This window comes from Bos indicus x Bos taurus, chromosome 14 (genome assembly GCF_003369695.1).
Source record: "Bos indicus x Bos taurus breed Angus x Brahman F1 hybrid chromosome 14, Bos_hybrid_MaternalHap_v2.0, whole genome shotgun sequence".
In the NCBI taxonomy this organism is placed as follows: domain Eukaryota; kingdom Metazoa; phylum Chordata; class Mammalia; order Artiodactyla; family Bovidae; genus Bos; species Bos indicus x Bos taurus.
The window spans coordinates 31,949,082-31,976,875 of NC_040089.1; the positions used below are offsets into that span (position 1 = coordinate 31,949,082).

Genomic DNA, 27,794 nt, shown 5'->3' on the forward strand with positions numbered 1-27,794 from the left:
TTTTGCAAAACTGTATTCTTCTCTTACATGAGTGAGTTCTGACAATAGCACATAGAGCTGTATCAAATATACAGAATGTTCTTGTAACCATCACATCAGTAAAATGGTTATACCAATCAGTATCCATTAGAAGGGATCTGTGTCTGTTTCCAACCATTATCCCAGCATAAAGTGAATTTTCTCATTTAAAAAGGCTGAATTGAGCTCATTATATACACTAAGTATGAAGTCAGTGTCCAAAACTTTGGCTGCCTGATGTGAAAAATGGACTCATTGGAAAAGACCCTGATGCTGGGAAATATTGAGGGCAGGACAAGAAGGGAGTGACTGAGGATGAGATAGTTGGATGCCATCACTGATTCAATGGACATGAGTTTGAGCAAACTCAGGAGACTGTGAAGGACAGGGAAGCCTGGCGTGCTACATACAGTCCATGGGGTTACAAGGTGTTGGACACGACAGTGACTGAACAACAGCAGAACAAATGAAGTCAGTGTATTTTAATTAGTAATTAAAACTGCCAATATACTTTTATGAGTTTCTTCAGATGTAAAATGATCCATAAATTGGCAACAAGCTCATCCTAAATAAACAATGATGAGAACAATCATTGCAAATCACAAAGGGTAATGCTGCCGTCCTCTGAAGGAATCTTATAAGAAGTATTTTGACTCAGTGTCAAAAAATGATTACTACCGAGAAATGAATTAAGAATCACAGTGTGGTCTCTAAATCATTTAGTATGTGACATTTGGTCAGATTGGTCATGCTATTCTAATTAAAGCTAGAGACAAATTTAAATCTGCACGACCCCGAAACAAATATGCTGGGTAATGGAGAGCAGGTGGGAGACAATTAGATCTGGGATCATGGTGTGTCTTTCTTTTTTTTTTCCCCCAGAGTATCTTGCTCTGCTGTTAGGTATGCTGTAAACTACTGCAGAATCCCCCTTAAAACCCAGATGTAGAGATGGTGAGTAAACACTTCAAAGGGGGAAGGCTGGAAGGATAATGGGACATAGAAAAACAAAACCAATGATGAAGTTTCTGTCGGCGGCATGTGATTAAAAAAACCCATACAGACCCGTTAGTGTGCTTATTTCTGAGAATGACAATCACTTTGAAGTCTGTCCCTTGAGGCAGACCTCTGATGGGCTAAGGGGCTTCCCTGACTGCTGACATGATAGATCAAAGGAAGCTCCTTGCACTGCATACAAGGTGCAGGGCTACCATGAAACACCCTAGAAATGGAGCAGCAGAGGAGCTAACGGACATGGAGCCAAAGCATTAGTTGCTCAGTCCTGTCTGACTCTTTGCAGTCCCATGGACTGCAGGCCACCAGGCTCCTCTGTCTATGGAATTCTCCAGGCAAGAATACTGGAGTGGGTTGCCATGCCCTTCTCCAGAGGATCGTCCCTGCCCAGGGATCGAACCTGGGTCTCCTGCATTGCAGGCAGATCCTTTACTGTCTGAGCCACCAGGGAAGCCCCAAAGTACAAAAGCACTATTTTTTTTTTTTTTGCTCCTAAAGGATAAACTGCTTTGAAAAAGACCTTTAGGACAGCAAATTCAATGGTGATTATTTGCCAAGTTGCTATTAGATTTGTTCCCCCCACCCCCAGGGGAAACAGAATGAACAAATCATTTGTATGTATCAGTCAACTATGGGAATCTACTGAAAACATGGTTGACTTGTGAAGCAGATTTTTCTCAGGTACCTGGACTCTCAGGCAGATGAGCTCTGTCTCTAAGATGCCATCTCTACTTTGCCAGACTTTTCAAGAGTACCAGGCTCCTTGTGTGCCACTCTGAAGAAGGCCTCCTGCAAACACTTGGACAGCAAGAATCACCATGACAAGTGGACCCTTCCTTTGCTGTTGCCAAGACTAAATTAAACTTTCAGAGAGAATTTCATTCGTAAATGGTTGCAACTGATTCATGATTTTCATTTCTTTGCCAGACACCCAAATGGCTTCTGAAAAGCCTTCTAGAGCAAAACTAAATCCTCATATCTGGATAAATAGCTCAAATCTCATGGAAGTCATAGCCAATCTTCCATTTCTTCTCCTGCTTGGTATTTTCCCAGGTCCCCCTTATGGCTTCAATGCCTCTACTCTTTAGTTTTACTCTAGAAGAGGAGTATCTTCCTCCAAAGATAATGCTACATGGATGCACTGCCATCTGTCCTGACTTGGTGCTGCCCTCTGCTGACCTTGTGGTCATTTTCCCTCATGCACTGGGATGGGGCACTTCCTCATGGTGTGCAGTCAGTACCCCACCTGCAGACAACATTCTAGAAGCAAGACAACATTCTAGAAACATCCGTAATTGACACCTGAACCTTCACCATCTTGACTACAATGATCCAGATCTCCACTCCACTCCAGACATGCACTTTGAGGACATCTTATGACACTTCCAAAATCTTAACCACTCATGGACCACAACAGATCCTGAGCCATGCTTTCACCTTTCTGAGTTTTAATCTCATTTACATATTGAATCCCTAGATTCTATTGCTTTCTCCTGGTTTCCAGTTCCCTTGCAGCCTTCACTCTTTCTTTACCAAACCGTACATCGTGGTTGACAGCACTTACAATCATCTCGCTATGTGACCTCATGCCACTGCACCCTCACCAGCCAACCCCAGCCCTGGACCAATGCTGCAGCTTACCTTCTCTGTCCCTACACCCAGAGAGCCAGGGCTGCTGGAGAAGGGCAGGGAGTGTGTGGATTGGCTCTGCTGCAGGTTCTCCAGCCTCAGTAGGGTACTCAATGCTGCTCATCAAGCCTCTTTCATATTCATGTACTGACTGGAGAGATGATTAAAGGAGATGCCCAGGAATACTGGTGAGGCTCAGAGTTGTTCTTTACAAAGGAATGGCCACTGTTTGGAGCAAAAGGGTGGTTACTCCATGGGCTCCTCAATAACCTATACTGTAGCCTAGAAAGAAAAGTTGAGTTAGACTTCTTCATGGGTAATTTGAAATTTAAGAATGGAACTAAGTCATCAGCTGGCATGTGAAGAGACTGAAAGAGGAGCAGATTTGTAGATAGTAAGAGTCACAGTAATAATAATAGAGTCTTTCCCCTACACCATCTTTCTCACAAATGTGTATTATTTATTATTTAGACAACAGAGTAGACCAACCAGTGCAACTCCTCTCTCATATTGGGAATCAGATGAGTGGACCTGGCCAGGGCAGGTATAGGTCTTGTGGATGCTTACACAGTTTGAGGTAGTCTCTTAAAAAATGCAAAATTAACATGGTTCACAAAGGCAATCCAAGAATGTCTTAAAATCACTCTTCCTTTGTATTGAGCTACAGTCAAATCACTCTTCAGTTCAGTTCAGTCGCTTAGTCTTTGTGACCTCATGGACTGCAGCACACCAGGCCTCCCTGTCCATTGCCAACTCCCGGAGTTTACTCAAACTCATGTCCATTGAGTCGGTGAGGTCATCTAACCATCTTTATCCTCTGTCGTCCCCTTCTCCTCCTGCCCCCAATCCCTCCCAGCATCAGGGTCTTTTCAAATGAGTCAGCTCTTTGCATCAGGTGGCCAAAGTATTGGAGTTTCAGCTTCAGCATCAGTCCTTCCAATGAATATTCAGGACTGATTTCCTTTAGGATTGACTGGTTTGATCTCCTTGCAGTCCAAGGGACTCTCAAGAGTCTTCTCCAACACCACAGTTCAAAAGCATCAATTCTTCAGTGCTCAGCTTTCTTTATAGTCCAACTCTCACATCCATACATGACCACTGGAAAAACCATAGCTTTGACTAGATGGGCCCTTGTTGGCAAAGTAATGTCTCTGCTTTTTAATATGCTATCTAGGTTGGTCATAATTTTTATTCCAAGGAGTAAGTGTCTTTTAATTTCATGGCCGCAGTCACCATCTGTAGTGATTTTGGAGCCCAGAAAAATAAAGTCAGCTACGGTTTCCACTGTTTCCCCATCTATTTGCCATGAAGTGATGGGACCAGATGCCATGATCTTCATTTTCTGAATGTTGAGTTTTAAGCCAACTTTTTCACTCTCCTCCACTTTCATCAGAGGCTCTTTAGTTCTTCTTCACTTTCTGCCATAAGGGTGGTGTCATCTGCATATCTGAGGTTATTGATATTTCTCCAGGCAATCTTCATTCCAGCTTGTGCTTTATCCAGCCCAGCATTTCACATGATGTACTCTGCATATAAGTTAAATAAGCAGGGTGACAATATACAGCCTTGACGTACTCCTTGTCCTATTTGGAGCCAGTCTGTTGTTCCATGTCCAGTTCTAACTGTTGCTTCCTGACCTGCATACAGATTTCTCAAGAGGTAGGTCAGGTGGTCTGTTATTCCCATCTCTCTAAGAATTTTCGACAGTTTTTTGTGGTCCACATAGTCAAAGGCTTTGGTATAGTCAATATAGGAAAAGTAGGTGTTTTTCTGGAACTCTCTTGCTTTTTCGATGATTCAACAGATGGCAGTTTGATCTCTGGTTCCTTTGCCTTTTCTAAATCCAGCTTAAACAATTCTCAGAGGGCTCAAACAAAGCTTGTGCGCACCAGGACCCAGAGACCCCACAGAGACTGAGGCAGAACTCTGTTTGAGTGTCTCCTGTGGAGGTATGGGTCAGCAGAGGACTGCCACAGGGGCAGGGGCTCTGGGTGCAGCAAACATGTGTATGGCATAAGCCCCCTTAGAGGAGGTCGCCACTGAGCCCACCATACAGCCACCAGAACTTAGGCAGGACTAGGAAACAAACTCTTGGTGGGCACAAACAGAATCCTGTGTGCACCAGGACCCAGGGGAAAGAAGCAGTGACCCCACAAGAGACTGATCCAGATGCAAGTTTATAGTTGGCCTCAGGTAAATAACAGGGAGGGAACACAGCCCCATCCATCAACAGAAAATTGGATTAAAGATTTACTGAACATGGCCCTGCCCATCAGAACAGGACCCAGTTTCCCCCTCAGTCAGTCTCTCCCATCAGGAAACTTCCATAATCCTCATACCCTTCTTCATCAGAGGGCAGACAGACTGAAAACCACAATCACAGGAAACTGACCAATCTGATCACATGGACTACAGCCTTGTCTAACTCAATGACACTATGAGCCATGCCCGTGTAGGGCCACCCAAGACAGATGGGTCATGGTGGAGAGTTCTGACAAAACGTAGTCTGCTGGAGAAGGGAATGGCAAACCACTTCAGTGTTCTTGCCTTGAGAACTCTGTGAACAGTATGAAAAGGCAAAAAGATAGGACACTGAAAGATGAACTCCCCAGGTCAGTAGGTGCCCAATATGCTAATGGAGATCAGTGGAGAAATAACTCCAGAAAGAATGAAGAGATGGAACCAAAGCAAAAATAACACCCAGTTGTGGATGTGACTGGTGATGGAAGTAAAGACCGATGCTGTAAAGAGCAATATTGCATAGGAACCTGGAATGTTAGGTCCAAGAATCAAGGCAAATTGGAAGTGGTCAAACAGGAGATGGCAAGAGTGAACATCGACATTTTAGGAATCAACGGACTAAAATGGACTGGAATGGGCGAATTTAACTCAGATGACCATTATATCAGTACTGTGGGCAAGAATCCCTTAGAAGAAATAGATTAGCCATCATAGTCAACAAAAGAATCCGAAATGCAGTACTTGGATGCAGTCTCAAAAATGACAGAATGGTCTGTTTGTTTCCAAGGCAAATCACTCTTTCGTGGCAACTACTAGCTTACTGAAGAATATATAGTTTTGCTACAAAAACAATGGTTTCTTCAAGCTACTTAACTGAGTTAGTGGTAGTTTTGCAAAGCATATTGTCTGGAACCATGAGCCTTAATCAGGCCACGATATGCTAAGTATGCACTAGGATTTGCTATGATACAGTGGAAGGCGTAAGACATGTGACCTATCACATGAATGTACTCACTGCTGGCAGAAGTGCTACAGATTCATGCTTTAAAAACACTACTTTTGATCATATATTGACATATATATATGGAATCTAGAAAGATGGTACTGATGAACCTATATGCAGGGCAGCAATGAAGATGCAGACATAGAGAACGAACTTGTGGACAAGGGTGGGGGGGGAAGGAAGGAGAGGGTGAAATGAAAGGAGAAAGTAACATGGACATATACACTACCATATGCAAAATAGATAGCCAAAGGAAACTTGCTGTATAATCGGGGAACTCAAACTGGGGCTCTGTAACAACCTAGAGGGGTAGGAAAGGGTGGGGTTGGGAGGGAGGTACAAGAGGGAAGAGACATATGTACACCTATGGCTAATTCATGTTGATATATGGCAGAAATCAAAACAATATTGTAAAGCAATTATCCTTCAATTAAAAATAAATAAATTAAAAAAACACAAATTCTGAAAACACAGAAATTTTACTTTAGATGCTGCTCGTTCTAAGTCACTTCAGTTGTGTCCGACTCTGTGCGACCCCATAGACGGCAGCCCACCAGGCTCCCCCATCCCTGGGATTCTCCAGGCAAGAACACTGGAGTGGGTTGCCATTTCCTTCTCCAATGCATGAAAGTGAAAAGTGAAAGTGAAGTTGCTCAGTATTGTCCGACTCTTAGCAACCACATGGATTGCAGCCTACCAGGCTCCTCTGTCCATGGGATTTTCCAGGCAAGAGTACTGGAGCGGGTTGCCATTGCCTTCTCTGGTACTTTACATGATTTCCATAAAAAATATACAGTGCATTTATAACTGCATGTGCTTTTCTGTCAAGCACATTTCTAACAGCAGAGGATGTCTGTCTTGACTGCTGCTGTTAAGTCACTTCAGTCATGTCTGACTCTGTGCGACCCCATAGATGGCAGCCCACCAGGCTCCCCCGTCCCTGGGATTCTCCAGGCAAGAACACTGGAGTGGGTTGCCATTTCCTTCTCCAATATATGAAAGTGAAAAGTGAAAGTGAAGTCGCTCAGTCATGTCCGACCTTCAGCAACCCCATGGACTGCTGCCTTCCAGGCTCCTCCGTGCGTGGGATTTTCCAGGCAAGAGTACTGGAGTGGGGTGCCATTGCCTTCTCTGACTTGATTAGATGGTTAAAAAAAAAAAAAAGCAAATCTTATGCTTACAACTATGCATGTCTGATGACATGAAGACTATTCTATAGAGCAGAATCTGGCTTTACACATCTTATACCCCTTGAATCCTACTTCCAGTCCTGGACATTATAGGATGAGTTTGTATCACTTTACTTCACCTGTCACAGAGTCATTATGTTGGCAGAATGGGTTGAAAAAGACAGCTAACAAGTATAGATCAGGTAACTCAAGTCATATAAATATAATCCCACTTATACCGAACTAACGGAGAAGGCAATAGCACCCAACTTTAGCACTCTTGCCTGGAAAATCCTATGGACTGAGAAGCCTGGTGGGCCGTAGTCTATGGGGTTGCTAAGAGTCAGACATGACTGAGCAACTTCATTTTCACTTTTCACTTTCACGCATTGGAGAAGGAAATGGCAACCCACTCCAGTGTTCTTGCCTGGAGAATCCCAGGGACAGGGGAGCCTGGTGGGCTGCCATCTATGGGGTCGCACAGAGTTGGACATAACTGAAACGACTTGGCAGCAGCATCCTGAACTAAACATAACCCAAATTCTACCTCCCTTTAGATGGATCCTTCAAGAACCATGGCCCTTCCAAAGACAAGGAGGTAGGAGTGACAGAAGGAATGTTCGAGTGGATTGAAGCATTGGTCTCAAAAGATTAGTTAAAAATCTTGCTTTTCCAATACAGATGAGCATGGAATGCATCAGAAATAGGCTGTCCTTCACTATGAAAAACAGCATGGAGGTTTCTCAGAAAACTAAAAATAGAACTACCATCAGTTCAGTCGCTCAGTCGTGTCCGACTCTTTGCGACCCCACGAATCGCAGCACGCCAGGCCTCCCTGTCCATCACCATCTCCCGGACTTCACCCAAACTCATGTTCATTGAGTCAGTGATGCCATCCAGCCATCTCATCCTCTGTCGTCCCCTTCTTCTCCTGCCCCCAATCCCTCCCAGCATCAGAGTCTTTCCAATGAGTCAACTCTTCGCATGAGGTGGCCAAAGTACTGGAGTTTCAGCTTTAGCATCATTCCTTCCAAAGAAATCCCAGGGCTGATCTCCTTCAGAATGGACTGGTTGGATCTCCTTGCAGTCCAAGGGACTCTCAAGAGTCTTCTCCAACACCACAGTTCAAAAGCATCAATTCTGGTGCTCAGCTTTCTTCACAGTCCAACTCTCACATCCATACATGACCACTGGAAAAACCATAGCCTTGACCAGACGGACCTTTGTTGGCAAAGTAATATCTCTGCTTTTCAATATGCTATCTAGGTTGGTCATAACTTTTATTCCAAGGAGTAAGCGTCTTTTAATTTCATGGCCACAGTCACCATCTGCAGTGATTTTGGAGCCCCCAAAAATAAAGTCTGACACTGTTTCCACTGTTTCCCCATCTATTTGCCATGAAGTGATGGGACCAGATGCCATGATCTTCGTTTTCTGAATGTTGAGTTTGAAGCCAACTTTTTCACTCTCCTCTTTCACCTTCATCAAGAATGACCCAGCAATTCCCACTCCTGGGTATATATGTGAAAAAGTCAAGAATACCACTTCAAAAAGATGCACATATCCCAGTGTTCAGAGCAGCATAAATAATAACAATTACCAATATGTGGATGCAATCTAAGTGTCCATTGACAGATGAAAGGATAAAGAAGATGTGATATATATGTGCAGTGGAATACTACTGAGCCATAAAAGAAGAATGAAATTTTTCCATTTGCAGCAACATGGATGGACTTGGAGGGCGTTATGCTAAGTGAAATCAGTCAGAGAAAGACAAAAACTGTATGATGTCACCTATATGTGGAACCTAAAAAATATGACAAACAAATGAATATAACAAAAATGATGCAGACTCAGATACAGAGAACAAGCTAGTGATTACCAGTCACAGGGAAACATTATACGGGTAGTAGGGAGTACAAACTATTGGGTGTAAACAGGCCTAGGGAGGTATTGTGCACCACAGGAAATAAAGTCAATATTTTGTTTCAACTGTAAGTGGAAAGTAACCTTAAAAATTGTATAAAAATTAAAAAAAAAAAAAAAAAAAAGGCTATCATGTGAGCGTGCTAAAGTTCACACTTTATTAACCTAACAGTAAGTTCATATTTGCATCTGAACTCATAAGGCTTGACTGGCGAATAACTTGGAGGTTCCTATTTGGGAAGATGGGCTACTCTAATATTAATACTAATTGAAGAACAAGAATTTTCTTTATCCTCTTTGAAGATGACTTGAATAAGAGGTAGTGGAAATCCAAAGAGTAAAGATTAAAATGTTTTTTGAGTTAAATGGGATACTAAAATTTCTTGAGAGCAAAGGTAAAGAGATTAGCTTTAATCTGCTGCTAACTCTCACAAGAGAGTAACTTAATCCAGGGAGAGGCCAACCTGCTTACATATTAATAACATGAATGAGGAGTCGCCTGGTGTCATGCAGAGCTGCCTGCCTGTTTGCAGCTCCAGGGGTTAGTTCCCCACCTCAAACCTCTGGCCAGTAAATCATCTCAGGCCACCTGGGATAAGAAATACGTGGTAGCCGTGGATTGTCCACGCAGCACATCAACTCTCTGGAGGTGATAAAGCTGTCCCACCTAGAGCAGGGTCTGGCAAACTTTATGAAGGATCAAGTAGTAAACGTTTTAGGTTTTGCAGGCCATATGGCCTCTGTCGCATCTGCTCAAGTCTGCCATTGTGAAACCAACACACAAAGCCAAAGAACGAGCATGGCTGTGTTTCAATTGAACTTTGTGATGGATGCTGAAATCTAAATTGGGTGTAATTTTTGTGTGTCACAAAATATTATTTTGCTTTGATTTTAACTTTTAGAGATATAAAAACCATTTATTTTTTATTTTGAGGGCTGTACAAAAACAGGTGGCCGGCCAGATTTTGCCCCAGACTGTAGTTTGGTGATCTCTGTTCTTAAAACATTCTCAGGAAAGCTTTGGGATTCGACTCATGGCAGGTTTAGACAAACAACACTTTCCTGTTCTACATTTCTATGCAGACGGTATTTCTCAAGTTACAGGGAATACTGTGCTCCAGCTACTTGGTGGCATCATGCTGAAGATCTAAAACATCGGTGGGTCTCCTTCCTCAAAGTGCTCAACAGCAACACTGACATCTTCCTGATCCATGACATTTGATTGGCTACTGGTGGCTTAGCTTGGCTATTGCTTGGGGTCAAGAGCATATCTTATGGAAAAACATTACCAATTAGCATCATGGGCACAGACCCAGTTGGTACAATATCATTGGCACCCTCGATTGTCAACGTGGACTGGCCAGTCTTGCTATCTGTACCTGGTGTCCTCTTCCTGTCATTGTGCTCTTTATGGGTCCCTCTTATCATCATGAGTTTTGAAGTTCAAGAAGCTTTTTCACAGAAAGGATTAGTCTCAGTTGTTCTTTCATTAATGTTTAGTTAAGTTGCATAGGATGTGTGCATGTACGCCCAGTCATGTCTGACTCTTGGTGACCCTATGACTATCGCCTTTCAGGTTTCTCTGTCCATGGGATTCTCCAGGGAAGAATAATGGAGTGGGTTGCCATTTCCTTCTCTGAGGGATCTTCAGGATAAACATCCTTAAATAGTCTTTAGTTTATCCAGTGTGTTTAAATATTTTACATTGTATTTATAAATGTACTCAATGAATTTTATTTCAATGTCTGACCAGGCAAGTCTACTACTTAAACAGATAAGTCCTTTTTACATACTTGAACAATATAAATTAAACTTGTAAATTTTAATATAAACTATTAAACTTATAGAGACTAAAGTTCTTCCAAGCATTTTGCTATCATTTGAGTGTAAAGTCTTTTCCAACTTTTAACTTAAAATCAGAAGTCACCTATAATCAATCATACATTTTAATTGGAATCTTCCTAACTAATCCATTAAATTCTCTATCACATCAAACATTACAAGTAAGTAAATATCAGATACACACAGATTGCCCCAATGAATTTAACACCTACACCTAAACTTAAACCCCAAAGTACAGGCACTATGGGTCAATCCATGCTGTGCTATGCTAAGTCACTCAGTTGTGTCCTACTCTTTGAGACCCCATGGACTGTAGCCCACCAGGCTCCTCTGTCCATGGGAGTCTCCAGGCAAGAATACTGGAGTGGGTTGCCATGTCCTCCTTCAAGGGATCTTCCAGACCCAGGTCTCTGTCTCTCACATCTCCTGAATTGGCAGGCGGGTTCTTTACCACTAGTGCCACCTGGAAAGCTCCAGGTGGGTCAATCTACCTTCATTAATTCTTAATTATTTTTATGTTATCTTGAAAATGTTATCTTGTTGTGTTTTTGATGTGCATTTTTTGACCATTAATAAGGTTATGCTTTCTTAAAAATAACCTCAATTTTAAAGCAAAAAGATCTTACTTTTTAAATCAAGGGTTAGAAAAATATGTATAGCTCATTGCCAAATTTGGCCTGCTGCCTATTTTGGTATGACCCCAAGCTAGGAATGGTCTTTACGTTTTTAAAGATAAGTGGAAAAAGAAATAAAAGAAGATTTCAGCATCCATAAATAAAGTTTTATGGGAACACAGTTACGCTCATTTATTTAAGTATTATCTATGACGGCTTTTGGGCTAAGACGTCAGTGTTGAGTGTTTAAGACAGAGACCATATGGCCATCAAACCTAAAACATTTACTCTCCCGCGCACTTTACTGAAAGTTTGCTCCCTATTACCTCCCCACCCTCCTTGTTTTTTTTTAGAAGATGCAAGTCATGCTGTGTCTTGAATTTCAAAAACCCCAATAAAGGATCATTGTAGCAGAAAATTTTGCCTGAAGGGTGTTTGGGAACTAAGAGAAAAGAGCTTCTTTTAAAAGATTGTTTATCCTCATCCTCCATTTACCCAGAGAACAATAAACAGTAAAGGCTGAGGATAGGAAAGCAGGGAAGGGAAAGGGCAGAGAAGTGTTTTTTTTTTTGGGGGGGGGTGTGTGTATAAGGACAGAGGTTCCCTCTCCCCCTCATCTACCATCTTTATTGTTGCTGTTCAGTCGCTCAGTCATGTCTGAGTCTTTGCGACTCCATGGACTGAAGCATACCAGGCTTCCCTGTCCTTCACTATTTTCCTGGGTTTGCTCAAACTCATGTCCATTGTCATGTATAGATGTGAGAGATGGACTATAAAGAAGGCTGAGCACCGAAGAATTGATGCTTTTGAACTGTGGTGTTGGAGAAGACTCTGGAGAGTCCCTTGGACTGCAAAGAGATCAAACCAGTCCATCCTAAAGGAAATCAACCCTGAATATTCATTGGAAGGACTGATGTTGAAGCTGCAGCTCTAGTACTTTGGCCACCTGATGCAAAGAGCCAACTCATTAGAAAAAACTCCAATGCTGGGAAAGATTGAAGGCAGGAGGAGAAGGGGACAACAGAGGGCAAGATGGTTGGATGGCATCACTGACTCCATAGACATGAGTTTGAGCAAACTCCGGGAGATGGTGAAGGAGATGGCTGCAGTCCATGAGGTTGCAAAGAGTCAAACATGACTGAGCGACTGAACAACAGCAACAAATGTCCGTTGAGTCAGTGATGCCATCCAACCATCTCATCCTCTGTTGCCCCCTTCTCCTCCTGCCCTCAATCTTTCTCATCTATCCTCTCACCCACCCATCAACTAAGATGCAGGATCCAAGTGGAGCCGCCCTGCCCAATGGTGAGGGTGCTTCTCCCTGAGCCCAGGAAGTGTTCTAGAAGCTTAGGAATCCACAAGTTCACTTTTTAGACCCAGCTCTAAAGCTCACATGCAGGGGATTCTGCTTTTCCTTCCTAGCCGCCTATAGGACCATTCATCCATCTTCTCTGTATTTGGTTCCTCTTGCCTTGACAGATGGTTTTAATTAAGTATCTCAGCTAAGTCTTTCCCTGGGTAGCATCCCAAACTCCAGTTTAATCTGAACTTATGACTGTCCTGTCCTCATATCAGGAAGTCTTAAAATGTAGTATTTGCCTATATGTTTTTAATATGAAATACAGGCATATATTTGATTCATTGAGTTTACAATTTGGATTCTTAGCCTTTCCTCAGAAGCAATATTTCTGCAGCATTTCTGGACCAAAATTAAAATCACAACAAACCGATGTGTCATCTAGACAAGAACAGAAAAGGTTCTGGCTCTTTCATTGCTGTTAGCTTTGCCTTTCAGTTACCTCATAAAAAGAATTGTTGAAATGCCTCCAGACTTTTAAGGAGTCCAGTTTTCACATTCCAGAAAATCTAAAGTCTTAAAACTAAAGAAACTTAGAGAAGGAAGGAGGAAAACATAAGATAGAAGATAAAAATTTGTATGGAAAGGAAAAATAAGCCTGGGGATTAAAATAAATGTAATTTCTAATTACAACACTGAAATCATGGCAGGAATCCTATTAAGCCCCTTTCACTGCTTAAACAATACTTTAAAAGAGAGAAATAGCCAGTGAACGGGCAAAACTCAAAATGCCCCCAAAACAGAAAATTATTCTCAAAGAAAAATCAGAGTAATTTGTTGAGTCTGAATGTCAAGTGTTTCTTACTTTTTGAGTTTTCACTTTGGCACCAGCCTGAAGGTATGGTTTGTTTATCAAGATCATGAGTGATGGAGACCAGAAGCCAGAGCTAGATTAAAGACTGATGTTGGGATGTTGTAATTATTGGGACTTGTACAAGGAAGCTTCAGGTATGTTAGCCTGGAATGTGGTAGTTTTATAAGGTTTGAAACATTTCTTTAGCTTATTTCAAAATTTCTGTAAGCCTGTTATTTATTTTGCTATTTGCAATTTTAGTTTTTTGTAGTGAGAACATTTAAGATCTATCCTTTTAGCAAACTACTGAAATAGTGTCTATCAAATCTTTAAAAAATGAAAAAGTCTATTTTTAAAAAATAGATCTGATCAAAACTCCTCCACAAATAGTTCTAGGCAGCACAGTGCCCTCACTTTTAGAAGGAATTTGTGTGAATGAAATGATAGGTTTTCTAATGAATGAAATACCTTGTTGAGAGAAAGCTTCACAGAAGGAAAAGGGAATATAGACAGACATTTAATATCAAAGCAAGGGCGTAGTTTATAGAAAATCAGATCTTTCATGGGGTGTGGGTGAGAGTTTTTCTAAACTTTTTCTGATCCTCAAATGTACCTTGTGAGATCTTTCAGGAGTTTGAGGGGCCATTTAATCATTTTTATGTTTCTTGCAATGAGGCTGAGACAGAGTTGTCAAGTTTTAAAAACATTTTTGCTGCAAAAGAATACACCAAGCCAAACATAGCGCTTAAAGAATTATTGCAATGTGAAAAATCCATGTAACCATACCTACGTTAAGAAACAAAACCTCAGTAGCATCCTAGGACCCCTAATGAAGACCCTTCCCCCAATTTTTATAGGAGTCACTTTTTTGTTGTTGTTCATTTCAGTTTTAATCATCTAACAAGACAATTCTTTCTAATTGTCTCACCTATTGTGTGGTCAAGTCCTTCAATATAGCTATTCTCTTACTCTCTGCAGAACCCCTGCTTGACCAGTCCCCACTTCACTCACACAATTATCCAACCCTCTTATTATAGGACTTAATAGGTAACTGCCTAAATGCTTGTACCGAGCCCTAGTGGCTAATTGTCCTGGTAATTGATGAGCCAACTTAACATCCATTCCCCTTATAAAAAGGGGCTTCCCTGGTAGCTCAGACCGTAAAGAATCTGCCTGCAATGCAGAAGACCCAGGTTTGATCCCTGGGTCAAGAATACACCTGGAGAAGGAAATGGTAACCCACTCCAGTATTTTTGACTGGAAAATTCCATGGACAGAGGAGCCTGGCTGGCTATAATCCATAGGGTTGCAAAGAGTTGGACACAACTGAGCAACTAACACCCCCCATATAAATGGTAGTCTCCTTCTCCAAAGATTGTGGTTATGTCCTGCCTGCCATTCATGGTGGGGTGTCGCTCCAAGACCTTTATTTGGACATGAAGATCCCAGGTCCAGTAAACTCCTGCTATCTCTGTCACTGTCTCTGGGCTCTTTCTTTGGTCTGGAGGCTGGGCCTATGGGGTATAGCCCCAGACCTATTCCTTGATGCTGTTTTTCAATATTCTTGTCATTTCTGGGATTAATTTTTTGTTTGTATGCTTGTTCTATTTTTTCTCTTCATTAGTTTGGAAGTTACACCTTCCCCTAAAGAACAGCCTCCAACATTTCCTTTAGTGAGTGTTGCTGATGAAGTCTTCCAATTTTGTCTGACATACTCCATCTTCATTCTCAGAAGATATCTTTTGCTGGGTTTGCACTTAAAGGTTGGCATTGATAAAGATAATTTATTATACAGGACCCACAAAATGGAGGCTGTCCCAGTGGCCTGACCCACATCACAAGTCTAGACTAAGTCAGCCCATACTCACTGGAAACACCTGTCAAGGAAAACTAACATGATACTAATCATGGTCCTCTAACTAAGCTCTAGCTAGGTTACCTTTGTTGTTTAGCTACTGGGTTGTGTCTGACTCTTTGTGTCCCCATGGACTGTATAGCCTGCCAGGCTCTTCTGTTCATGGGATTTCTCAGACAAGAATACTGGATTGGGTTGCCATTTTCCTCTCAAGGGTATCTTCCCAACCCAGGGATTGAACCCACATCTGTATTGGTAGACAGATTCGTTACCACTGAGCCACCAAGGAAGCCCTAGGTTACCTTACCCTGGAAAACAGGACCTACTAGCCTTGTAAAGAAATCCCTGACCTCCTAGTCAGTCGTGCCCATTGACACATTGCCTTTTTATTGTAAAACTTGCTGTTATCCAAAATTACTGGGCAGAGCACTCCACTGCCTGCGAGGCAATGTATTTCTCCAATTCATGCCTTGTTTTTCCTTGAATAAAAGACATCAAAATTTTATTACATTGCTTTAGTTTTGTCATATGACAGAATCTTATTGTTATAGTTATTATTTTGCAATTTAAAGCTGTTATCCCACTGACTTCTGGCTTCCAATTGCTTCTACTGAGAAATTAAGCAATTTCTCAAGCAGGCACACCTTGTTTCATTGTGCTTCAGTTCTCTTTTTTTAAACAAAGTAAAGGCTGTGGCAACACTGCACTGAGCAAGTCTGTCTGTGCCATTTCCCAGCCAGCATTTTCTTACTTTGTGTCTGCATGTGACATTTTGGTAATTCTTTCAGTATCTCAGGCTGTTTTCATTATTATTTGTTACAGTGATCTGTGATCAGTGATCTTTGATATTACTATCCTAACTGTGTTTTTTAAAATTAAGGTATATATTTTAAAAACAGTGATATCACACACTTAATAGACTGCTGTATACTGTAAACATAACTATTATATGCACTGGGAAACCAAAAAATTAGTGTGATTCATTTTATTGTGATATTCGCTTTATTGATAGTCTCAAACTGAACCCACAATGCCTCCACAGTATGCCTCTATTAGGGCTTCCCTGGTTGCTCAGATGGTAAACCATCTGTCTCCAGTGCAGTAGACCTGAGTTCGATACCTGGGTCAGGAAGATCCCCTGGAGAAGGTAATGGCAACCCACTCCAGTATTCCTGCCTGGAGAATTCCATGGACAGAGGAGCCTGGCAGGCTGAAGTCCATGGGGTCGCAAAGAGTCCGACACGACTGAGTGACTTTCACATTCACAGGACTATTGTAAAGTATTATTTACCATTATTAATATCACACTTGAGTGGGTTATGGGATCTGTTGAAAATCATCTTCAACAAAAGTTGTGTCTGAGTTAGTAATACTCCATTTTACCTTGTGGAGGTACCCTTTTTAAACTGAAGTAATATTATATTAATTTCAGGTGATTTAATAGTGATTCAATATTTTTATAGATGATACTCCATTTAAAATTATCATAAAATAATGGTTATGTTCCCCTGTACTGTATAGTATATACTTGTAGCTTATTTATTTTATACATAGTGGTTGTATCTCTTTAATATAAATTTATTTATTTTAATTGGGGGTTAATTACTTTACAATATTGTATTGGTTTTGCCAAACATCAGCATGAATCCACCACAGGTATACACATGTTCCCTATCCTGAACCCCCCTCCCTTCAGAATCAAGAGACACATATACCCCAATGTTCATCGCAGCACTGTTTATAATAGCCAGGACATGGAAGCAACCTAGATGTCCATCAACAGATGAATGGATAAGAAAGCTGTGGTACATATACACAATGGAGTATTACTCAGCCATTAAAAATAATACATTTGAATGAGTTCTAATGAGGTGGATGAAATTGGAGCCTATTATACAGAGTGAAGTAAGCCAGAAAGAAAAACACCAATACAGTATACTAACACGTATATATGGAATTTAGAAAGATGGTAACGATAACCCTGTATGCAAGACAGCAAAAGAGACACAGATATATAGAACAGTAGTTGTATCTCTTAATCTTCTACCCCTATATTACCCCTTCACCTTTCTTTCTCCCTGCTTGTAAACACTAATTTGTTCTCTATATCTGTGGGTCTATTGCTGTTTTGTTATATATATGCATTTAAAGTTTTTTTTCAGATTCCACATTTAAGTGATAATAGCATAATACCCCGGAGAAGGCAATGGCACCCCACTCCAGTACGCTTGCCTGGAAAATCCCATGGACAGAAGAGCCTGGAAGGCTGCAGTCCATGGGGTCGCTGAGTGTCAGACACGACTGAACGACTTCACTTTCACTTTTCACTTTCATGCATTGGAGAAGGAAATGGCAACCCACTCCAGTGTTCCTGCCTTGAGAATCCCAGGGATGGGGGAGCCTGGTGGGCTGCCGTCTATGGGGTCGCACAGAGTCGGACATGACTGAAGCGACTTAAGCAGCAGCAGCAGCATAATACCCTCTAGGTTCATCCCCGTTATTGAAAATAACAGTTTCATTCTTTTTTATAGCTGAAAAGTATTCTCTTGTATGTATGTATGTATGTGTATATATATGTGTGTGTGTGTGTGTGTGTGACATCTTCTTCATCCATTCATCTCTTGATGGATGTGGTGCATGCATGCTCAGTTGCTCAGTCATGTCCGCCTCTTTTTGACCCCATGGACTGTAGCCCACCAGGGTCCTCTGTCCAGGAGATTTCCCAGGCAAGAATACTGGAGTGGGTTGCCATTCCCTTCTCTAGGGGGCCTTCCTGACTCAGAGATTGAACCCATGTCTCTTATGTCTCTGCATTAGCAGGTGGATTCTTTACCACTAGCACCACCCAAGAAGTCATGTTCAGTTCAGTTCAGTCACTCAGTCGTGTCCAACTCTTTGCGACCCCATGAATCGCAGCACGCCAGGCCTCCCTGTCCGTCACCAACTCTCAGAGTTCACTCAGACTCACGTCCATCGAGTCAGTGATGCCATCCAGCCATCTCATCCTCTGTCATCCCCTTTTCCTCCTGCCCCCAATCCCTCCCAGCATCAGAGTCTTTTCCAATGAGTCAACTCTTCGCATGAGGTGGCCAAAGTACTGGAGTTTCAGCTTTAGTATCATTCCTTCCAAAGAACACCCAGGACTGATCTCCTTCAGAATGGACTGGTTGGATCTCCTTGCGGTCCAAGGGACTCTCAAGAGTCTTCTCCAACACCACAGTTCAAAAGCATCAATTCTTCGGTGCTCAGCTTTCTTCACAGTCCAACTCTCACATTCATATGTGACTACTGGAAAAACCATAGCCTTGACTAGATGGACCTTTGTTGGCAAAGTAATGTCTTTGCCAACAAAGTAACAACTTTGTTGGCAAAGAAGTCATGTAGATTACTTCTATATCTTGGCAACTGTAAATAATGTTGCTATAAATATTGGGGTGCATGTATCTTTTCAAATTAGTGTTTTTTTCATCTATAGACCCAGGAGTGAAATGGTTGGGTCATATGGTAGTTCTTTAGTTTTTGAGAAGCTTCCATACTGTTTTCCATAGTGACTGTACCAATTTAGAATCTCACCATGGATGCACAAGGGCTCAATGGTTCCCTTTTCTGTATAAAAGGCTCTTAAGTTTAATTATGTCCTATTTATTTATCTTTGCCTTTATTTCTTTTGCCTTAGGAGACAGATTAAAAAAATTATTGCTATGATTTGTGTCAAATAGTGTTCTGCCCATGTTCTATTCTAGGAGTTTTATGGTTTCAGCTCTTACATTTAGGTCTTTAATTCATTTTCAGTTTATTTTAAAAATTCTTAGTATCTAACTCAAATGGTGTCAAGGAATATTTGGTATTATAAACGTTTAAGTGAGAGGCAGTTTTTATGCCATATGAACTTCTAGCAATACCAATATAGACATGTTTTAATCTTCCCTCTTTAATATAACCACAAGAAGATTTCCTCAATAGCCTTATTTTGTAAGAACAAAGATTTTCAAGAGAAGGCCTTGAATGAATAGTAAACTTTTGTTGATATTACAGTATTAATTAAGTATTTTTACATTACTTATCAAGGTCTGATACTTTAGAGCTTTGTCAAACACTAGTTTCTGCGTAAAACAGCAAGGCTCTGGGGGCATACCTGTCCATACGTGTGTATAATAAAATCTTGAGAATTTCCTGTAATTGTAAATGGAGAGAGCTATTACAAGATATCTGTAACATAATTTATGGTTGAGTGCAAGTCCACATTTGGAATATTAGACATTTTGATTATATCTCTGCAAATGCTATATACATAATGTATAGTATACAGCAGGCTAGCTCTGTTGGAACATGCAACATACATTTAAACATCTCATAAAAACAACTTCTCACTTGGCAGAACTTCACTGCAATTCAGCTTGTAATATCACAAATCCTAACCCATGCATATTTTAAAATGCCTACCCTGTACTACAGATACATACTTTAAATACCATATATGAAATAGTATTTTCTACTTTTCACTAGATTCAGGCGTCCACATTTCCCTGAAAGTGACCACATTACAGTATAAGAGGCTCCAATATATTGTTCAGAATCTTCAATAGTACTAGAAATGTTTTCTATCAGATATTTATTGAAACAACTTGTTAGCTTGTTAAGGTTTAGAAATCTGACACACAAAATTGTTTCAGCAAAGCTATGTTCATAGAATTGATGCTTTTGAACTGTGGTGCTGGAGAAGACTCTTGAGAGTCCCTTGGACTGAAAGATCAAACCAGTCTATCTTATAGGAAATCAACCCTGAATATTTATTGGAAGTACTGAAGCTGAAGCTCCAATACTTTGGCCACCTGATGTCAAGAGCCGACTCACTGGAAAAGACCCTGATGCTGGGAAAGACTGAGGGCAGGAGGAGAAGGGGTGACAGAGGATGAGATGGTTGGATGGCATCATTGATTCAATGGACATGAGGTTGAGCAAACTCCTCGAGATAGTGAAGGACAGGGAAGCCTGGCATGCTGCAGTCCACGGGGTTGCAAAGAGTCAGACACGACTGAGCGACTGAACAACAATGGTCACAGTGCATGGGGTAGAGCTGTACTTATAAGCAATTTTACCTCAAGTTAAAATTTTTCAAAAACTTTTTTTTGAAAATAAGTACACAAGTTATTTTAAGTGTGTGGGCCTGTGGAAACATAAGATAGCCTTTGATGTATCAAGTATTTCCTTTAAGAATTGGGAACTCATTATTTAGTCTATATATAATTTGACTGAACACTATGTTGCCATGGATGTAGAGAAATAGAAATTCTTAGACATTTCTGGTGGGAGTGTGAATTGATAAATTCTCAGTGAACAATTTGAAAAATATCTATAAATGAAAGTATATATGCTCTTTGACCCAGTAATTCCATTTCTGAGAAATTATCCTACTGGTAAATGTGGGAAATGAATTTCCTATCAGGTCCTTCATTGTGACAGTGTTCATAATAGCACAGTATTGGAATCAATCTTAACATCATCTGTGAAAGACTGGTTAAAGACAGTTTGGTATGTTGACACAATGAAAACTACAGAGCTACAAAAAAAGAATATGGGAGCATTTTTTATTTTGTTATGGAATGATTGCTAAGATATCTTAAGTGAAGAAAGTGCCTAGTAGAACAATGTGTATAGGTCTGTTATAATTTATGGAATATCTTTATCTATCCCTTCCCCTGCTACCTCCCTTCCTGGATTTGTGTTGAATATCTCTGTAAGAAACTGCTAACACTGGTTGCCTCTGTGGGAAGAACCTTATGGTAAGAGAGGTAGGAGAGGATTTATTTTCATTGTGTCTCCTCTAAATATTTTGAATTTTGAACACTATATGTATTGTGTTTTACATTAAAAAAAATCCAACTTCTAATGAACATTTGAACCCTACATATGTCACAACAAAGAAGAATTCATCGTGTACTGAGACCTAGTACTCTGAAGCTATAACTGCCCATAAAACAGAACAAAGCTGGTATCGTCTAAAAAGCTTTTACTTGCCTTCATCTCATCAAATCCAACATGGAGGCATAGACTATGACACTCCATTGCGAGACCTTAGTGAAATAGAAATAACAGCAAAACTGGAACATAACCACCCAACTCAGGGGGAGGTAGAATGAGTCAGATCAACTGCATATTAGGAAAGTATGGCTCCATTTCTGCTTCAAGAGTAACCATGACTCACAGTAGAAAATGAGATAAAGCCCATCACACATACCACTTGTCACTTCTTTACCTGCTTGGGAACTGTGATAATTAAACCAACTAACATTTTATAAAGAGTTTGGAATCCCTTGATAGCAAAGTGTTATATAAGAATTATATACTCTCATGAAGTTCATATAAGAATTTTATAAGCTTTCTAGTCTTTAAAAAAATAAAGTTAATGTTCTCATTATAAGCAAGAAATTAAATGTGACCCAAAATGGATCTCTGTGTTTCTGTCCTAGAAAAGAGGTATGTTTCTATTTTAGAGGTTTGGTCTGAGTTTTGTCTATTATATCCTCATACAAAATACTTTTATTTCCAAGGATCATTCTCTTTCTACGAAATATCCTTCTGTATGTACAAGAACTGCATTCCTTAAATGTTTGCGTTTAAGTACAGAGGCTCACTTTGAGCTTGCAATTATATGCAGGTACTCTTTACCTCCCAGGCAGAGATGGGTGCAGGATTTGTCCCTGAGCTGTTTTAATTTTAGCAATTATTCTTACAAAATTCCTTGAGAAGAAACATTTAGAAATCCATTCAAATTTAAACTACAAACTTATTTATTCTTGAAAGAGTTTGTCCTGTACTTTAACATACTTCTTTCAGGATTATGGTTTTCCAAGAGGAATGAGGTTGTTATTAAAAGAAAGAAAGCCTCTGTCAGTTTCAAAATGGATCCTGAATGAAACTGACAGCTGCTAAAGCATGTCCATGAATTTTTGTTAAACAGCATTAAATAAATAATTAGAGATTCTTTGAAGAGTATTGGAAACATTCAGATCTGTAGTCAGTATTTACTAAGTTTCCTTTCAGACAATCTGGAGTTACTGGTGGTGTATATTCAGTGAGACTGTCTGCAAATGATTCCCAGGCAAGTGAGATTTTTTTCCCTCTACCCTTTTTCCTTTGAGAATAAGCAAGGACTTGAATCGCTAAGCATTATCTTCTCTCTAAAGCCTTCCTGTTAACCTCAGATTAAATTGAACCTAAATTCTGTAATTGCTTTGTTTTGCTCTGCTTTTGCCTTCACACTGTCTTATTGTAAGTCTGTCTCTTTTTGCCTATATACCATTCTGTCCCCTTGACTCAAGTTAAGCCTGTGGGTGTCCTTAACATTTTTCATCCTTTGTATTAACAAACATAGTATACATTTCTAAAAACGCGTGTCCTTTTTATATGTGTATGTACTCAGTCACTTAGTCCTGGCTGACTCTGTGACCTCATGGACAACAGCCTGCCCGGCTCCTCTGTCCATGGATTTCCCAGGCACAAATACTGGGATGGGTTGCCATTTCCTCCTTCAGGGGATCTTCCCAACCCAGGGATCAAACCCATGTCTCCTCCATTGGCAGGCAAATTCTTTCCCAGTGAGCCACCTGGGAAGAACATTCTTTGTATATGAGGCAGGGAAAGGTAGTATTTGTGTGGAATGGGTGTATAAACAGCAGTTTGGTTGGAAAGGGTAAAAGGATGTTGAGAAATGTCAATCATCAATATCAAAATACATGGAGAGGTGATGGAGGTTGTGTGGGGTTAAGGAAAAGAGAGCTACAATTTATTAACCTTAGGTTATTCTTATTAAGTTGGGTGTGTCATTCTCCTATACTCACAAGTGAATGAGAACACGTGTAAGAAAACAAGAATGTGGGAACAGATTGTATGAGAGAATAACAGAGTTCTTCATGGGCTCAAGGAGGATGCATGCATCTAGTCATGGCAGTTGGCAAAAGCTTCTCATGAGTTAGCATCCAGGATGGTCCTTTTGACAGGTAAATATGAAAGGGGTGGGTATTCCCAAAGGTGTAGGAGTAAAACTCACCCTTACTTCCTTTAAACCTTTGCTCAAAGGCCATCTTTTTAATGATGTCTTTCTGACCATTCTATTTAAAATTACACTACATGTCTTTCAGTGTTCTTCCTGCTTTACTTTTGCCCAACAAATATGACCATTTGATATTAATATTTTTTTAAACATTTTTTTGGATCAGGTCTATGATATTTTGGGCTATCTCTCAGAAACTAGATTCCATAACCAAATCCTGAATCTAAACATAATTCTCAAATCTTATTATAATTTTTGGCTTCCTAGTCCTGGTCACCGTCCCCGCTCCCTAACTCAATGGGAGCCACTTTGAGGGTATTGGAAAAAGTAGGCTGACGTGGAAAGGTAGAAAAAGAACTCGATCTAAGTCACTTTGCAGGAACTTCCCTGGCAGTCCAGTGGTTAAGACTTGGCCTTCCAATGCAGGGGGTGGAGGTCTGATCCCAGGGCAGGGACTAAGATCCCACTGCCTTGGGGCCAAAAAAACAAAACATAAAACAGAAGTGATACTGTAACAAATTCAATAAAGACTTTAAAAATGGTCCACATTAAAAAAAAAACAAACAAAAACCTTTAAAAAAAAAGTCACTTTGCAAATCTAAGAAATCTTAATGAACCCTTTTTTCTGAAAAGCTCTTTCAGTTTTATTTTCCTCTGTTTAGAATTTAGAAGCATTTTTCTTGCCTTTTTATTCCCCCAATTCCTTTTCATTTCTGTTTGTAAACTGGTCAGTTCCTGCCTGAATTCAGCTCCTTGTGATACCTTTCTGTAAACAAAGAAAAGAACCAATGCATGTTAATATTCTGGATATTTGCAACTACTTTCCTTAGAGCTATAGGATCAATGTAAAAGTCACTCAGTTGTGTCCAACTCTTTGCCACCCCATGGATGGTAGGCTGCCAGGCTTCTCTGTCCTGGGATTTCCCAGGTAAGAATACTGGAGTGGGTTGCCATTCCTTTCTCCAGGGAAACTTCCCGACCCAGGGATCGAACCCAGGTCTCCTGCATTGCAGGCAGATTCTTTACTGTCTGAGCCACCAGGGAAGCTGGATCAATAAGTACTTTTTTGGGGACAGCCTTCCAAGTTTAGCTGATAGTTTAAATGTTATTGTATAACATTGGTCTTTCTCTCTCCAGATGGTGATGTCTAGGTTCCTTCCATCTACTGCCCAGTTGCTAAGCTAATGCCATATATTTTTGTTTAAGATAGCACTCTGTTGTACCACCTTCAGTATTAGCTGTGATGATGCTGAAGGGCAGAATATACAACCCAGGGTGGTCTGGCTAAGACTCCATGCTCCCAGTGCAAGGGGCCAGGGTTTGATCCCTGGTCAGGGAACTAGATCCCACATGCCACAACTAAGATCCAGTGCAGCCAAATAATTGAATAACTATTTAAAAAAGAATATGCCATCCCAAAATATGAGGAGTTCAGGACAAGCCACTTTCAGGGGTGCTGCTTTGGTATTTTGATTATTTTAAGCCTTAAGCACTTGAAAACAGCAAATGCAGGGAGAAACTTTTTTATTTTCCTTATCTGCCTAAAAATATTAACACATTCTCTAAAAAAAAACATTCCTGTCAACAGTCATAACTCTCTTCCCTAGGAGTTTCCTCAACCAGGGAAGACTGACTCTTATCTAAGAGAGGAGACTAGAAACTGAAGGACAGTCAGCCTTGCACCCTAATAGGCACATCAACTTACAGACGTTTAATTCTACATTGCTTGTTAGTGATAAACTCATGTTTCACTATGGTCTTTGATTTTTTTCCCTTATGTGTGATATAGTCTAAAAGTTTATAAGCATACTCTGCATTTGTCCTTAAGATAACTCTGGCTTTGTGTTTCTGAGTGCTCAGTTGCTCAGTCATGTCCGACTCTGTGCAACCCCATGGACTGTTGCCTGCCAGGCTCCTCTGTCCATGGAACTTTCCAGGCAAGAAAACTGGAGTAGGTTGCCACTTCCCACTCCAGGGGATCTTCCTGACCCAGGATCGAAATTACATCTCTTGAGTTTCCTGCATTGGTAGGCAGATTCTTTACCATCTACTATTTAATTACAGTTATCTGGAATTCTGATTATAACCCCAGCTTCCTGGACATTTTCTGGAGACCATAAGCATAGGTTTGATGAAGAGAATGAGGCTAGATATTATTGGTCAGAGAATTAACTTTTACGGCTATGTTTCTTACATTCCTTATCTGAGATGGAATCTACTTATAATTGTATGATATAGATGTCATTTGTATAATTTATGGAGAAATAAATTATCCTAGGTAATATCCTTAGTCCTGTGAAAGTCAACCTTTAGTATACATCATTTATCTTGATCAACTCTGATCAATTGATCTCTTGACCATTAAGGGCTCTGATACTCTTAAAAGAGATCAGGTGACCCCAAGAGATTGTTATGCCAAAATTAGTGTTTGTTTCATAGTCTATAAATTGTTTTGCCTGATATTTTTGAAATACATATAATAAATAAGATCTGTGATATGTAGAGTCAACTTCACATTTGCTAAAATAGAAAGACCTCATTTGCTGCCACTATTTCTCCTCCGGTCTCTTAGCTGCTTCTCCCTTATTCACATAGTCATAGTAGAAAAATAATTTTTTAATGTTTGATGTCAATTATTTAGATATACTAAAATAAAATGTGCTGCCATGGTTTGAACACATTATTAATCAATAAATAAAGAAGCAGGCTTGTTGCTGGGGACGGCAGGAGAGATGGCTCACTGGCCAGGCCGTCAGCGCTTCTGGATAATATTGTGAAGGGAGCCAGGTTGGTCCGTGGCAAGCCCCCGGTTCCTTCCATCCAGACTCCTCCTTTTAGCACATCCACATCTCGGTGTTCTTTCGTGCTCTCAGCTGGCCGCTCGAATAATCTCAGCAAAAGATTTTTTCCAAACCTGATCAAGATTTCAGATGAAACCTCCTGAAATCATGTTCAAAAGGAACTCCTTTAAATTAAAAAAGTCTTTTGTGAAATGGATGCAGGATGACTCCATTTTTTTTTTCATCTAAAAACTGGGATAATAATCCCAATCTTTAAATTGCAGCGATTACATGATAAATATTTGATACTTAGAATGTTTGGCACATAGTAAGTGAAGAACTGTTAAATCCCTTCTCTCTCTTTTTTTGGTGGGTGGAGGGATTCAAAGTCATCCTTTAATACGGCTTCCCTGGTGGCTCAGATGGTAAAGACTCTGCCTGCAGTGAAGGAGACCTGGGTTCAATTCTTGGGTTGGGAAGATCCCCTGGAGGAGGAAATGGCAACCCCCTCCAGTATTCTTGCCTGGAAAATCCCATAGACAGAGGAGCCTGACAGGTTACAGTACATGGGGTCACAAAGAGTCGGACACAACTGAGTAACTAACATTTTAATAGCTACTCCCTGCCATGACCTTTTTACTTCTATTTCTCTTCAGATGATAAGGTTAGTGAGAATAAAGACCTTAATTTATCTTGTTAACTACCATATCTCTGGAGCTAAAGCAAAGGTGCTGTGTTATGAATATACTGCCTTTTAACTGCAAGTCCACCCTCTTTTTGTCCTGCTTTGTGATACTCAAGCTGGGCCCTGCAAACATGTCTCCTCTGATGGCTGGTCAGTGCAGGCTTTGTCAGGAGAGGGCTGCAGAGATACAGCAGAGGAAGGAGCCTCTTCTGGTTCCCACGTGCTTTCTTCCCTCCCATGCTTTCGGTGGCATATGTGAGTCGTGTCTGTGTGTGTGTGTATGTTGCTCAGTTGTGTCCGACTATTTGTGACCCCATGGACTGCAGCCTGCCAAGCTCCTCTGTCCATGTGTTTTCCAGGCAAGAATACTGGAGTGGGTTGCCATTTCCTTCTCCAGGGGATCTTCCCAACCCGAGGACTGAAGCCAGTTCTGCACTGCAGGCAGATTCTTTACTGAGCCACCCAACTTGACTCATGTGAGTCTGAGTTGCACTTACTCTGTCGGGTTTTTGGACCCCACAGCTAACAGTTTCCTTTGGACCAGCTCTGGCCTGCAGGTATCCTGGCTCATTTCTCCACCCGTCGGTGAGCCACTGACTCCAGGGAGGACTGAATCTCTGCCTTGGGGTTGAGGATGGTGAAAAACACTGTCAAGTTCTTAGTCCCTTCGTCGGTTTCCTTCCTATCCCAGGGGTAGAGAGCCCAAGTGCAGTACTCTCTGCCCTTGTATTTGCTCTCTTATGCCTTTTAGTAGTTAGTCATCCTTTACTAAGTTAATACTATTGGGTTGGCCAAAAATCTCCTTTGGATTTTCC

General features: G+C 40.8%; 1 protein-coding gene and 1 long non-coding RNA gene across 3 annotated transcripts in view; one reads left to right on the top strand and one right to left on the bottom strand.

The window, feature by feature from the left end:
- The window catches only part of LOC113904241, a 39,064-nt gene extending 36,966 nt beyond the window's left edge, over nt 1–2,098 (top strand). Inside the window, exons 2-3 of the long non-coding RNA XR_003514453.1 lie at nt 901–972; nt 1,773–2,098. This is a non-coding gene — a long non-coding RNA (uncharacterized LOC113904241). The remainder of the gene's footprint in view (nt 1–900; nt 973–1,772) is intronic.
- The window catches only part of CPA6 (carboxypeptidase A6), a 296,227-nt gene that overhangs the window by 123,618 nt on the left and 144,815 nt on the right, over nt 1–27,794 (bottom strand). The gene's annotated exons all lie outside the window — the stretch shown is intronic.